A 14,903-nucleotide genomic window follows, 5' to 3' on the forward strand; every position below is an offset into this window, starting at 1 on the left:
TCCAATTCCCGCAACTGCCTTAGCCACGCCCCATTCCCAGAGCTGGCCAATCGCCGCTCTCCTGGAGACGCGGGCCCACCAATCCATGGACGGCCTCGCCCCAGGCCCACAAGGCCTTTCGGGGGTTGTGGCCTCCCGCTGGGTAGCGGGTCGCTGTGGAGCTGAGGAGTAGTGGGGCACCAGGCTAGTTAACCAGCAGGTCTTCGTGCGTCTGACCCTCTGCTTTGAGATGCTAGTCAATCCCTTTCTTCGCGACAACAAATCAGATAAAAGGGGGAAGAGGCAAGCAAATGAACCAAGCTTATCACCTTGATCTTGTCGCTTCCTCTGAAGCTTAGGGTTTGACCGTTCTCCTAGGTCCCTTGAGGGAGCTCTCCAACCCTCGGCTCGGTTTCATTTGAATCAGGACAATATTGTTCTGTCCATGGACATTGTTCTAAAGTATTTTGGATCAGAGGAATTGCTTCTGTTTAGGAATTCGCTGGAAGTGTTTTTGATATCAATGTTAAATCGCATTTTTGCAATTCTAGGCAAATGTAATAAGACGGAAGGATTTTTAGAAAGATTATGTGTTATTAGACTTCCCTGGTGGCTCAGGCAGTAAAGCGTTTAGCCTACAATGTGGGAGACCCGGGTTCTGTCCCTGGGTCAGGAAGATCCTCCAACCTACTCCAGGACTCTTGCCTGGAAAATCCCATGAAGGGAGGAGCCCGAGCGACTAAACTTTCACTTTCACATATTACTAACTTCAGTGTGTCCAACAAACTGAAATGTGATAGCTTTTAGAGTAGAGGGTCATTCTGAAAAAAAAAAAAAAAAACAAACTCGTAAAATACAGACACTTAAAATTAGATTTCCTGGAACCAAAAAAACTTTTCCTTTCAAATCCCTTGATGCAATTTAATATGGTACCACTGTCACATTTTACAATTCTCTAAAAAAAACTCATAAGTGCTCTGCGGTCAGTAACTAGTCATGACCAAACTTGCGAATTCACACTCTTGATGTTTGCAAAAGCTCAGAAAGGAAGTGCTTTGCTCCAACTCTTTCACTTATCCTACTTGAAAAAGCAAAATTAAAAAAAAAACCTGCAATCATGTACTTGTTTTTCAATAGAATTTCGAAACAATATTATGAAAACTTCACATATGTAGAAAGATGTAAAGAATAATAAAACAAACATATCTGTATTCACTACGCAGCTTAACCCCTAGAATATTAAAGATGGAATTTACCTGGGATCCAGCTTAGCCCACTCCGGCCGCCCGCCTGGCGCTGGGGGAGGGAGCAGTCTCCTTCAGCTGTTTCTTCTGCCACTTCTGGCTGTGGGTGGACTGCAGGGCCCCTGGGTTTCTGAATGGCTGTCCAAGGGGTTGGGGTGCCCTTTGATGGTGTGGAAGCTCACTCCCCAAGGGGCAAATCTTGGCTAATGGGAAGAGGGAGACTAGATGGAAAGTCGTCAAGTTCCCTCCTTCCTCTTTCCTCAGCTGTCCCGGGGGTGTGGTCACATCTGCTGCGGGGCCAACTGGGTGACTCCTGGTGAACCAGGGCCCACTCTCCACCCACACTCACTACCCTTTGGGATTGTGTCTCTCCTGTGAAATATTTGCCCCCGGCTCTGATTTCAGGGAACCAACCATGCATGACAGAACAAGATGCCCAGATCTTAGAGGCTTAAACAACTTTGTGTCTCATGATCTGTGGGTCAGTCATTTGGGCTGGGCTCAGCTGGGGGCAGTTCTGCCAGTCTGGCCTGAGATCACACTGTGACCATGGTCAGCTGGCAGCAGGCTTGAGGCTGGATGGTCTAACATGGCCACACTCAAGTTTGGCAGTAGGGCCGGGCCCTGGCTGGTGGGCTGGGGAGACTCAGCTGCTCTAGGAGGCGCCTCTTCACCCCTTCCCTGTCTTGCCTGCTGCTGGGAGTGGGCTCAAGGGGAACCATAGTCCTCCTGTATCCCTGCTGGGATGGGGCCAGGGAATGCATTCTGCCTCCTGCCCTGAACTTGCCCTTTGTGCTATGGGCAGCTAATGACGCTGGCCCTCTGTCCACACCCCTGGTAGGGTGTGTGGTCCTGTTTGTAGGGTCCCCCGCCCCTCCATTCTTAAGGTTCAAGCACACCAAGACCCAAGTCTGTGCTACTCTGAAGATGATGACAAAACCCAAGTGAGGAAGTTCCAGCTTCTTCTGAACACCACTGCCCAGATCAGCACAGACCCCAGATGTGTGGCTTTCTGGCTACCTTGGCCCACTGCTCCCAGCTCTGTACTCCCTCCGTCCAGGGTCCCTCAAGGTTGACCTGGGGAGAGGGGAGGCTCTCTCCCCAGCCTCCCCAGCTCCAGCTCTCGGTGCTCTGTAAGGTGGACCTTCACCACGTACTATACTCATGCCACATACTTGTGTTGCCATTTCTCACCAGAAAGAACTAGAAGCATCACTACAAACAAAGCTTGTGGAGGTGATGGAATTCCAGTTGAGCTGTTTCAAACCCTAAAAGATGATGCTGTGAAAGTGCTGCACTCAACGTGCCAGCAAATTTGGAAAACACAGCAGTGGCCACAGGACTGGAAAAGGTCAGTTTTCTTTCCAATCCCTAAGAAAGGCAATGCCAAAGAATGCTCAAACTACCGCACAATTGCACTCATCTCACACGCTAGCAAGGTAATGCTCAAAATTCTCCAAGCCAGGCTTCAACAATACATGAACCGTGAACTTCCAGATGTTCAAGCTGGTTTTAGAGAAGGCAGAGGAACCAGAGATCAAAATGCCAATATCTGCTGGATCATAGGAAAAGCAAGAGAGTTCCAGAAAAATATCTGCTTCTGCTTTATTGACTATGCCAAAGCCTTTGACTGTGTGGATCACAATAAACTGGAAAATTCTGAAAGAGATGGGAATCCCAGATCACCGGACCTGCCTCTTGAGAAACCTGTATACAGGTCAGGAAGCAACAGTTAGAACTGAACATAGAACAACAGACTGGTTCCAAATAGGAAAAGGAGTACGTCAAGACTGTATAGTCACCCTGTTTATTTAACTTATATGCAGAGTACATCATGAGAAACGCTGGGCCTGAGGAAGCACAAGCTGGAATCAAGATTGCCGGGAGAAATATCAATAACCACAGATATGCAGATGACACCACCCTTTTGGCAGAAAGTGAAGAAGAACTAAAGAGCCTCTTGATGAAAGTGAAAGAGGAGAGTGAAAAAGCTGGCTTAAAGCTCAACATTTAGAAAACGAAGATTATGGCATCCAGTCCCATCACTTCATGGCAAATAGATGGGGAAACAGTAGAAACAGTGGCAGATTAATTTTTTCAGGCTCCAAAATCACTGAAGATGGTGACTGCAGTCATGAAATCAAAAGACACTTGTTCCTTGAAAGAAGAGCTATGACCAATCTAGACAGTGTATTTAAAAGCAGAGAAATTAATTTGCCAACAAAGGTCCATCTAGTCAAAGCTATGGTTTTTTTTCAGTAGTCATGTATAGATGTGAGAGTTGGACTATGAAGAAATCTGAGCACTGAAGAAGTGATGCTTTTGAACTGTGGAGAAGATTCTTGAGAGTCCCTAGGACTGCAAGGAGACCCAACCAGTCAATCCTAAAGGAAATCAGTCCAGAATATTCACTGGAAGGACTCATGCTGAAGCTCCAATACTTAGGCCACCCTATGTGAAGACATGACTCATTTGAAAAGACCCTGATTCTGGGAAAGATTGAGGGCAGGAGGAGAAGGGGACAACAGAGGATGAAATGGTTGGATGGCATCACCAACTCAATGGACATGAGTTTGGGTAAACTCTGGGAGGTGCTGATGGATAGGGAGGCCTGGCGTGCTGCAGTCCATGGGGTTGCAAAGAGTTGGACACGACTGAGTGAATGAACTGAACTGAACTGAACTGAACTGAAGTTGCTTGTTGGCCAGCCCTGAAGTCAGGCAGTGGGTTGGGACAGGGGTACAGCAGGGCTGTAGTTATACCTGTGCCCCAATCTGGGTCATAGTGCCAGCGGCTCCCCCGTCACGCCCTGTTAGCATCTGTCCTTTCACCATGGGGCCATTATCACCTCCCCTGTCATCCCTCAAGCAAAGCTACTCTGGAAGTTCAAGGTCCTAATGGATGTGTCCATTTTTTGCACCACAAAGTAGATGAGATTTCTGACTGTGAAAAAAAAAATAGAGTTGAAATGATTTTTTAAAAGTGGACATTGACAGAATTTTTATTAAAAGTAGTTTAATTCTTAGCAAACTTAATTTTTTTTTTTTGACCAAGCTGCTGGGCTTGTGGGATCTCAGGTCCCCAACCAAGGATTGAACCCTGGGCCATGGCAGTGAAAGCCCAGAATCCTAACCACCAGGCCATCAGGGAACTCCCCCCAAACTTAAAAATTTTAATTGTCAACTTAATATACATTTATGCTCCTGTGAACTATTTGGAAAACACAGGAAAGAGAAAGAAAAAAAAAATCAGGTGCCATCCCAATATCCAAAGATATTCATTCATAATATTTTGTTTTTGCCCAGTTTTTTCCTATACTCACAAATATTCACACATGAAGTATGTATCTGTTTTAAAATGAAACAGATGCATACTATACACAGAGTTCTATATTCTGCTTCTTTCTTTTGGCATTATCATGAGTATTACCCTGTCCTTAAATATTCTTTAAATTCTCTTATCATATAATATTTAAAAGTTAATGAGTATATGCAATGACTATGTAAAGCAAGTAATAGTGCAAACAACTGTGACCTCCCCCAATGATCAATAACACTGAGGCTGTGTATGTGGCCCATTGCCTCTGTCCCTCAATTCCTGCCCAAGTAACCACTATCTGAAATCCTGTGTGTCTCTGTGTGTGCTTTAAATAGTTCTCCCACATATGTGTGAGCCCTGACATATATGGATATGTGTGAGAGGAGAGTTTGGTTTTGCTTGCTTTCATAAAAATGATAGCATGCAGTCCATAGTCCTATGAAAAGTTTTTTCACTCAAAATGTTGTTTGTGGTATTTATTTACACTGTTATATCTAGCTGTGGTCTATTCAATTCCACTATGCATGATATTGCATCCTGGGAATAGATAAACATCCATTGTACTTGTCTCTTGGGCTACAGGTGAAAGAGATTCTCTGGTGTATATCCCAGAGTGGAATTGCTGGCTGTACTATATGAGAGCATTCAACTTGAAATTCTGAATCATTTTCCAAGGCTACTGAATCAGTTTATTCCCATCATTGGGCTGCACATAGCCTGTAAATTCCTGTTGCTTCACTTTCTCGCCAGCAGTAGACACTTCAGATGAATAATCTGGCTTATTTTGTGGCTGGAAAATGATATCTCATTGTGGTGTTAATTTGTACTTCCCAGTTTATTAAGGAGTTTAAGTATCTGTTCATATGTTTATTTGCTATCTGTGTTTTCCCAACAAAATGGCTGTTTACTTCTTTTGCCCATTTTTGTTTTGAGTTGTTTTCCTTCTTGTTGACTCTTCAGAGTATCTAAATATTGTGGATAGTAATATTCTGTTGGTTATATTTATGTTGCAAATATTTATGTCCATTTGTGTTTTGTATTTTCACTTTATGTTCTTTCGATGAACTGAAGTCTAATTTTAATGTAGGTGAATTTATCAATCTTTTGTTTTCTTGTTTAATGTCGTTTCCTATTTAAGGTTATACATATATTTTGATATGCTAGCTTTTTAAACCTTTGCCTTTTACATCAAAGAGCTTAATCTATCTGGAATTGCTTTTCTATAAATGGTGTGAGGTCAGGTCCAATTTTATTTTTCTCCAACTAGAGAGCAGTTTTCCCAGGGCCATTCATTAAACAGTCTATCCTTTCCTCAGTGATCTACAAGGGCAACTTTCCTATTTACTAAGTTTTCAGTTGAATGAGCCCATTACTGGGCTTTCTATATTGTTCCATTAGCTTTGTTTATACCTATGCTAATATGACTGTTTTAATTACTATAACTTTAAAATATGTCTCAGCATCTGGTGGAGCATGTTTCTCCTTTAGCCTGTTAATGAAATGAATTATATTAATAAGCTGAAAAAATGTAAACCACTCTGATATTCCTAGGATAAACTCAACTTGGATGAACCCATTGCTGGGTCTTCTTTTAGGGTTTTTGCAATTCTGTTTTTAAGTGTGATCGGTCTGTAATTTTTCTTTTTCGGATTTGGTATCAAGTGTATAGTAGAAATCTAGTTAGAGGATATTGTAGTGATTTCTAGCTGTACCTATATTCATTTCTCCTTTTTTCTAAGTAATAAGAACCCTGAAGAACTCGACACGTTGACACTCAGATAAAAACCAAATTTCCCAGACCCACCCTTGCAGCTAGGTTTGCCATGTGACTAAATTTGGAGAATGAAGGATAAGTAGACACTCTCTGCTTAAATCACTTTCTCCAGCTTCACATGTGATGGCTGGCAGCTCTAGCAGGCATGCAGGACCATGAGGATCTGCTTTTATGGGGAGGGAGGAGGGAGAGAGAGAGAGTTGGTTTTGGGGGGAGATGGCAGAGAGAGAAGAAGGAAGAGAAGAAGAAGGGGAGGGAAGAGGAAAGAAGGGGAAATCTGAGCTTGACTTTCCTTCCACTTGTTTTATTTGTTTGTTTTTTGCATTTTCTGGAAGAGTGTATATAAAGTAGAGTCAAATATCTAAGATATTTTTCTCATAATTCTAAAAAATAGAATAATTTGGACCTGATGTTTTCTCTGTGGGAAGATTTTGAACTGATGATTTCACTTAATAGTTACAGGACTTTTCAGGTTTCTACTGTTTTCTTGATTCCATTTTTGGTACATTATATTTACTAGCAATTTATTCATTTCATTTAAGTTTTCAACTTTATATTAGCTAAGAGTTTAAACTCTGGAGCCAGATTGTCTGAGCTAAATTCCTAGGCCTTCCACATTCATTGAGTTGTGCTGAATGATCTTGGGAAATTCACTTAACTTTTTTGAGCCTCAGTTTCCTCATCCGTAAAATGGAGATACTAACAGTATGTACCTCTTAGAGTTGTTGGGAAGATTAAATTAGTTTCTGTACATGAGGGACTTAGAAGAGCGCATGGCATATAGTAACCATTGAAAGGACGTTAGCGGTTCTTACTGTCTCCTTTCTTTTGTTTTCTTTACATTTGTTTCTTTCCCAGCTGCCATAGTTGAATATTTGGTTCGTTAATTTTTGTCTTTTTCCTTTTTTGATAAAAGCATTTAGAGCTATAACGGAGAAGGCAATGGCACCCCACTCCAGTACTCTTGCCTGGAAAATCTCATGGACGGAGGAGCCTGGTGGGCTGCCATCTATGGGGTCGCACAGAGTCGGATGCGACTGAAGCGGCTGAGCAGCAGCAGCAGAGCTATCCATTTGCTCTGATGCACTCTTCCCTGTGTGCCATGGGTTTTGATAGGTAGCATTTTCATTACTGTTTAGGTCTAAGTGTTATAAAGTTTCCATATAATTTCTTCTTTGACTATGAGTTTTTCAGAAGTGTTTTTAAAATTTTTAAAAATGCATACCTTTTTATTCCCTTTTTGTAACTGATTTTTAACTACAGTGTGGGGTCACAAAGTGTGGAATGATACCTATGTTTGAAATTTGTTGAGAATTGCTGTAGGGCCTAGTATATGAACGATTTTTGTAAATATTTCATATGTACTTAAGAAGTGTACATTTTAGTTGTTGTGTGCAGAATTCTATGTATGTTCACTAAATCAAGATTGTGTATTTTATTGCTTAACTCTTTCATACCTAACTTTAAAAAAATCTGTATGAGTTACCAACAGTATATTGAAGTCTTCCATTATGTTGCTGGATTTGCCATCTTTTCCAGTTTTTAAAATACCAATTTTGCTGTATTTATTTTAAGACTTTTATTGGGTACATTCAAATTTAGAACTGTTGAAAATTTTATCATGACATAGTAGTCTTCTTTATGCTTCATGGCCTCCTTGTCTTAGAAGCCAATTTTTTGCAATTAATATAGCTACTTCATTCTTTTGGTTAGTATTTGTCTTGTAAATGTTTTCTTCCATTTTTGTGTCCCTATGTTTTACAGGGTCTCTGAATTTAATTTTAATCTAATCAGAAAATTTCTTTTACTAGTGAGATTAATTATATTTTTTGTGATTTGTGTATTTGGGCTTATTTCTATCTTCTTTTTATCAGCTCTACATTTTCTATGCTTCTTCCCCCCTATGTACTGGCTTTTTAAACAGCTTATTAAATTTTCATCATGTGGGTTGTTTTATTATCCTATTCTCCTCTGCCTCACTGGTTTGGAAATTATATTCTTTGCTATCTTATGATGTACTATTCAAATTTTATATTCATGCTTAATAGATTTGAATTTAATACTGTAACGCTTCTCCTCTGAAAAATAAGAAGACATTTGAACACTTTAACTCTGGTTGCCTTCTCTTTATATACTCTTGTAGTTTGTTATTTTAATTTTTAAATTTATTTATATAGACATTTCTTTATATTTACCAATATGTTTACCAGTTTCCTTGTTTAATCTTTCTTCTTGAATCTCAAACCTTACTTCTGGAATAATTTTCATTCTTCCCAATATTCATCTTTCTGAAGCTACTTTATTGAAAGTCATGATAGTCAACTCTCTCAATTGTTGTCTATTTGAAAATATCTTTATTTTACACTCATTCTTGCAAGACAATTTTCTTGAGTATACAATTTTAAGTTGATGGTTGTTTTAGCACTTTGAAGACATTAATTTACTGTTTGCTGGCTTCCATTTTTTTCTGTTGAGAAGTTGGCTGATAATGTAATTATTGATGTTTTGTAGTGAACTGTTTTCTTTCTGGCTCCTTTTAAGGACTTCTCTTTGTTTTTAGTGTTCTTAAGTTTCATTACGAGGTGTCTAGATGTCAAATTTCTCTTTTTTTAAGTGTACAATTCAGTGTGTTCACAGAGTTGTGCAACCATTACCACAGTCAATTTTAGAACATTTTCAGTTCAGTTCAGTTCAGTCGCTCAGTCGTGTCCGACTGTTTGTGACCCCATGAATCGCAGCACGCCAGAACACTTTCATCACCCCCTAAAGAAACCTTGTACCTTTTAACCATCATCTCATCTCCTAATTCCGTTCAGGACGGTAAAGCGTCTGTCTACAATGTGGGAGATCCGGGTTCGAGCTCGGGTTGGGAAGATCCCCTGGAGAAGGAAATGGCAATCCACCCCAGTACTATTGCCTGGAAAATCCCATGGACAGAGGAGCCTGGTAGGCTACAGTCTATGGGGTCGCAGATTTGGACACGACTGAGCGACTTCAGTTCAGTTCCTTCCTAGACCTAAGCAATCACTAATCTACTTTCTGTCTCTGTATACATGCCTACTCTGGACATTTCATGTAAATGGAACAATATCATATGTGATCTTTTGTGTCTGGTTTTTTTCATTCAACATATTTTTCAAGGTTCACCCGCATTATAGCCTGTATTAGTACTTCATTCCTTTTCCCGTCCAAATAATATTGCATTATATGAGTATACCACATTTCACTTATTCATCTTTTCATATATTGGTGGACATTTGGATTTTCGCTGTTTGACTATTATGAATAATGTTAGTATAAACCTTCGTGTATATTAAAGAATAGTTGATTTACAATGTTGTGCCAATCTCTGCTGTACAGTGAAGTGACTCAGTTATACATGTGTAAACAACAAGATCCTAATGTATAGCGCAGGGAATTATAGTCAATATCCTATGATAAACCATAATGGAAAAGAATATTAAGAATGTATATATGTGGATAAGTCATTGTGGGTTTGGTTTGCATTTCCCAGGTGACAAATGATGTTGATGATGTTGACATGTGCTTATTGGCCATTTGTAAATCTTCCCTGGAGAAATGTCTATTAGAATATTTTGAGTTGTAAGTGTTTTTTAATGTTCTAGATACAAGTTGCTGCTATCATATGTATGATCTGCAAATATTTAATCCCGTTCTGTGGGTTGTCTTTTTATGTTCTTGATGGTGTCTTTTGAAGCACAAAATTGTGATGAATTCAATGTACCTATTTTTTTCTTTTATTGTTCTTTTATTGTGCATTTGGTGTCATATCTAAGAATATTTTGCCAAATCCTAGGTCATGAAAATTTACCTCTGTGTTTTTTATAATATCTTATATCTATATTCTTTTAATAGCTATCTTGAATAGATATTTCTTAATTTGCTGTTTTCCTTTTTAGGACCATTTATAGAGGCTTAAATTAAAAAAACAAATGTTACCAGTTTCACTGGAGAGCTGGTCAATGTAGTGTCTCACACTGTCATGAAAGACATTGATTTTTCTCAATCCTTTTGTGATAAAAATGTGAAAAAAATTATAAAGTATATTTCCAATACTAAAGTCAGAATGATGTTTAATGATAAAAAGTAGAAACTTTAGCATTAAAGTCAGAGAATAAGAGAAGGATGTCTACTTTCACCAGCATTATTTAATATCAGTTTTGGAGGAACTAGTCAAGACAAATAAATAAGAGAAAGAGATTAGAGGTATAAAGATTTGAAAAGGAGATAAAATTATAATTATTTGTAGACATAGTCTGTATTGCTGACAAACTTGAAATATTCAATAGCCAAACTATCACAGAACTATTAATATTGTAAGAATTCACCAGGTACTCTGGGTACAAAGTTAATATACAGAAATCAATAGCAAACATCAACCAGTTAGAAAATACAAGATTACATTATATAACAAAAAGGTAAAAAAAAAAAAAAAACTAGGAATAAACTTGAGACATGTGTAAGATCTATATGAGAAAACACTACGTAAATTATCAAAAGGAGATCTAAATAGGAAAGAACATTACATCCTTAACTAAGAAAACTATATCATAAAAACGTTGTAGGTGGGGACTAACCTTTCCAGATGTTAAAAAATACTACGAATCCTCTGTAATTATCTTCTATCTACCTATCTAGAGGAAATGGCAACCCACTCCAGGATTCTTTCCTGGAAAATCCCTTAAACAAAGGAGCCTGGCAGGCTACATACAGTCCACAGGATCACAAAAGTTGGACATGACTGAATCACTGGCAAGAGCACCTGAGATCTATCTACCTAGTACTGGTATAGTCACAATTATTGTTTTTAGTGGTTTAAAATCCACCATTGTGTTTATTTTGGTGCCCCAATTACCCTACATTTGGTTAGTAGAAGGTGCTTGAATCTGATTCCTGTGACCTTGTGATATGCCTCCATCATTTTGGGGGAACAATTTCTTGCCTCCTGGCATAAAAAGTTGTTTCAGATTCATTTTGTCCCTACCCTGCCCTGGCCCTGTAACCAATCATTGCTCTGAGGGGCCCTGGTACCTATTAATAATGAATTGTATTAGAGACCAGGTTTAGGAATGCATAGTCTTAAAATATTCCATTCCATGGTAGAATGGGGAGATGATCTTATAGAATTTAAAAATTGAGATATAATTGACATATAATAATTTATTAGTTTAAGGTATACAATATAATGATTTGATATTTGTTTATATGGTGAAATAATAACCACAGTAAGTCTAGCTAACATAAAAGTTTTGACACTTCTTCCCTAAAGACTGCTAAAGCCATGTTGTAGTTTTACAACTAATGGTAAAAATGGGTTTTAAAGACAGGTTAAAGAAACGCATCTGATTTAGATGCTGCTTATATGCCGCTCAAAACTCTCCTCTGAACCCTCTTGAGAGGTAATAGTTCTGAGCAGTCTTACCTGCTGGCCTTTCCTGGAGCCAAACACATCTCTTCCTTCCTGCCCTGGGGGGCTTCCCTGATCCCATAGCAAAGGGCCCCTCGGGAACTACTTTGTGCTCATGTCCTTGTAACCCATACAGGCCACCCTTGACCAAGAGAAGCTGGGAAAGATGGTTAAACGTTTCTCCAGGTCAGTTTGGAGGTGCACTTCGCAGCCTCCAGGAGGTTGGAGCCCCAGTTGCCCTCTGTAGGGGCTGCCACAGTAACTCACTCTTTTGTTGGTCTTCCCTCCCTGCCTGTTTCACTCCTTCTGCCTTTCACGCCTGCTCCCTGGGGTCACTTCTCAAATACCTGCTTTTGTCTCATGTTCTACTTTTAGTGGTCAGGCTAAGATAGTATCATTAAAAATTCATATAAAATTCAAAAGGGAGGGAGGGAGGGGGGAGGGGGGTTCAGGATGGGAAACACCTGTGGCGGATTCATGTTGATGTATGGCAAAACCAATACAATATTGTAAAGTAATTAGCCTCCAATTAAAATAAATAAATTTAAATAAAAAAAAAGGCGGGGGGGGTGTGGAGGGATGCCCATTGCCAGCTTACTCAGAACTTGAAGGGCATTTAAATAGCACGGTGAGGCAAGATTATTTTCGATACGTGGTTGTTTTGGAACTCAATGGCTTCTCTGCCTCTGCAACCTATCTTCTTCGTCCTTCACCTGTTTCCCCCTCTTCTAGCGCTCTTGGTGTCTTTGTTTCCATTCGTCTATCCTACTGATCTTCCTTCCTTCTTTGCTTTGTCTTATCTCTAGCCCTCCATCTCTTGCCACTTCATCCTATTTCTGTCTCTTTCAGACAGAAGAAGTCTTTGCTGTTTTTCTGTGGTTCCTCTTATTTCCTACAGTTAGCAAACAAAGTTCTGGGTCAGCCAAGCTTGTTGTGACACTCGAGTCCTTTGGCCTTTTGCTCGCTCCATTGTCTCACAAACAGGAGAAGGAAATGTGGGATTAGGCTGTGTGCTCCCCCGAACTGGGGATTCTGAAAGCTTTGCTGCGTATTGATAGGATTGGCCCGTTCGGGAGACATCTCATAAGTGCTGAAGTACTAGCACAATGAAACAGTGGAAGTTCGACTTCCCTGATAGCCACAGAAATCACAAATTTGGCTCTGGGAACTGGTCTTGAGTTGGAGGATCCCTTGGACCAGGTGTTTCACCCTATTTCTGTTCTTCAGCTGTATCATGGGAGTTTATTCATTCCCAGGAGTGGAAAACCAGACCCCAGAGAGGAGCTGGGAGACTCAAGGAGAAGTCTTAGCTTTCTGTTTTTTTCCCCCAGGGACTGGGCAAAGCAAGGCCACCTCTTTCTGGAGGTGACTTGTTTGTTTCTCTGTAAAACCACCTGAACACATGCATTTGTACACATTTCAAAACCACTTTATTAGCAAAATGAACAAAAGGAGAATGGCGTTTAAATTAAATAAATTACACAAATATCTCAAGAGTCCTGGTTCCTGGGAACCACATCAGTATTACTAAGAACATTCAGAAGTTTTGAAATTGTGGATGCTTTCTCTACCTTCCCGCCTTCCCTGCCTCAGTCATGTTCGGTAAGTGGTCTGTGTGAGCTTGTGTTCTCGCTAAGGCATTCCAGCAGTAAGTTCTCTTCCGGTTGTCTCTCTCCACCCTGGGTGTTTCCCACCTTAGCTCCGCTGTGGACTCTGGTAGTACTTACACTCTTGAACGTGATGCTGGACCCCTCCCTGAGCCCCCACTTGAGGCCCCTGTGCGCCAGCAATCCCCTTTAGGTCTGGGACTGGCCTGGGGGTTTGTGATCACTTCAGCAAGTCCTCAAGGGTTCTAGACACTTGGTTCCCAAAGCACTTGTGACTTGGGATGTCCTGGGAGTCTGTGATCTTTCCCCCACCTCTTGGGCCTGAGCTGGACTTTGCAGGAGGTGGAGCAGGGGAGATTGAGTTTTCATTGGCTACGGTTCTTGTCCTCCCGAAATTTGGCACTTCGGGTGCTGGGCACGGTGAATTCCAGATAACACTGTCCTCTGCCTTCCAAGTTTTGAGTTCCACTGGCAGCCAGATGGCATAATGAATTCACAGAGGAGCAGTGCTTGTAGGCCAAGAATCTGCTGGCTCTTCACCAGCAATCCCCCCTTTAACTCTGTGAAGACTTGCTAGCTGACCAGCTCATGCTAAACAGACACACAGTGCCGGTCAGGCTGAGAGTAGGAACTCCGGCGTTTTTCCAGGCTGGGCCAGCCCAACCCTTCGGGCAGGGATCACTCACCGAAGGAGCTCGGGAGATGCAGTGCGGAGAGGCCAGAGTGTTTTCTGTGCACTTCCGTGGAAAGTTTCCCCAAACACCTGCACATGGAACCTATTTATTTTCAAGTCAATGGTGGGTTTCTTCTACATTTTTCTATAAATTTGGAGCACTTAACCCCTCTTCTCATCTTTCCTAGAAGGAGATGGCCTCAGATCCTGAATTTGTTACAGGATGCCTGTGGAGGAAGACTCAGTCTGCGTCAGCCCTTCTCCGCGCCGGGCACCCAGCTGGGATATGCCCTTGGAGGCATCTTCCCTCACCTGCCTGCACCGCTCAGGCCCGAGCTGATGAGGGAGAGTTAAAGCCATTGGCTCTTTGCCAGAGAAGAGGACAAGGCAGACTTCTCCAGTGGGGGAGGTCGGGGGGCTTTCAGGGCTTGGGCCCCACCAGCTGGCCCTGGACTGATGGAGCGTCCCTTCATCTCCATGTCTCCAGTACAGGGACCGCCCAGAGCTTTTGTGTGGAATAACTGGTATCTGTTGCTAGGCTGCCAGAGCATTCTGCCAGCGACCCTCTGTTCCTCCTGGGTTTCTACCTGGTCTCAAGTAGAGGGGAGCAGCCCTCGAGGGCAGAGGGGGTGATAATGTTTCAGGAGGCTGCCCCTGGGAAGGTAGTTCTGGTGGCCGCTCCCCAGGCTAGAGTCTGATGTGCCAAATAGCAGTGGGGGGTCTCAGCAGTCTTGAGAGGAGGAGGAATGGGGCACAGTCGCCAAGACGGAGATTCCTGGGTGGTTGGAGCCCATGGGCCCAGGGGTACAGAGCTGCCGGGGATGGACCTGGGGCAGCGGGAGGGGATGAGCCACAGAGTCATGGGCCGGTTTGTCCCTGT

The sequence above is a fragment of the Capricornis sumatraensis genome, chromosome 14 (assembly GCF_032405125.1).
Source record: "Capricornis sumatraensis isolate serow.1 chromosome 14, serow.2, whole genome shotgun sequence".
NCBI lineage: Eukaryota > Metazoa > Chordata > Mammalia > Artiodactyla > Bovidae > Capricornis > Capricornis sumatraensis.